This window comes from Rhipicephalus microplus, chromosome 6 (genome assembly GCF_043290135.1).
Source record: "Rhipicephalus microplus isolate Deutch F79 chromosome 6, USDA_Rmic, whole genome shotgun sequence".
Taxonomy (NCBI): Eukaryota; Metazoa; Arthropoda; class Arachnida; order Ixodida; family Ixodidae; genus Rhipicephalus; species Rhipicephalus microplus.
This window is the reverse complement of record NC_134705.1, coordinates 70,687,998-70,688,808: the sequence shown is the minus strand read 5'-3', so window position 1 is coordinate 70,688,808 and position 811 is coordinate 70,687,998. Positions and strand designations below refer to the sequence as shown.

The window sequence follows — 811 nt, the reverse complement described above, 5'->3', positions numbered from 1 at the left end:
TGACGCCCCGCGGTGGGTAGAAGGTTCGCCCCACTACACCGCTGTATTGGTCTATCTGTTCAAGGACCGCTTGCTTAGCTGGCTGATGGTCCCCCAAGAGGACATTCCCGACTAAGATCATGGTTCCTGGACCCTGAGTGGACGTGCCGCTCAGCCCCTGCTCTGCTGGCCTCTGCCAAAGTGGCTCCTCCAAAGCTCCACCCCATGGCGACTGGTCAAGCCCTTAGGTGAGGAAGGGTGAACGCTGGGGCAGCTGGTAGGGCGCTGCAGCCTTGGCGTCAGGCCCTTTGGTCTCGGAAGGACCGGGCGGCCTTTGGTTGGGACAGCAAGGCCAAGACTTCCATTCTTTCTATGTGTTGCCTCTTTTTATTACTATTCTCTCTTCTCATGAGCCTAATAATAGATACCGATTGTATTTGCATCAAATTTATTAAACTTATTTTTGCAATGCGGCACAGTGCTTGAAGCTTGCTTCAACTCCGCCACGGGTTGGCCCGGTATTGCACTATCTCCGGGATCTACCCCTCGTCTTTGCGGGGCTGAGTAAACACTATTCTCAATAAAAACTACGTGTCCGGATTCACCAAGGATATTGGGGTAAACCGCGAGGGTGCGACGACAATCCGAAGCCTTGGTGTCACGCAGCCCCAGATGACGCAGTAGTCGCCGCCTTTCACCCATGTGCAGAATCGCGCTAGCTGTGTTCACCCTTACAATTGCTTTGTGAAAGGAAATATTTGTGCGGAAAATCTATATTCAGGAGTCCCACCATTTTTTTATTTTAACGCATACATACTGCAATTTTTTCAAC

General features: G+C 51.4%; 1 pseudogene; it reads left to right on the top strand.

The window, feature by feature from the left end:
• The first annotated feature begins 377 nt into the window (after window positions 1-377).
• Window positions 378-531, top strand: LOC119183605 (U2 spliceosomal RNA; annotated as a pseudogene).
• The last annotated feature ends 280 nt before the right edge of the window (window positions 532-811 follow it).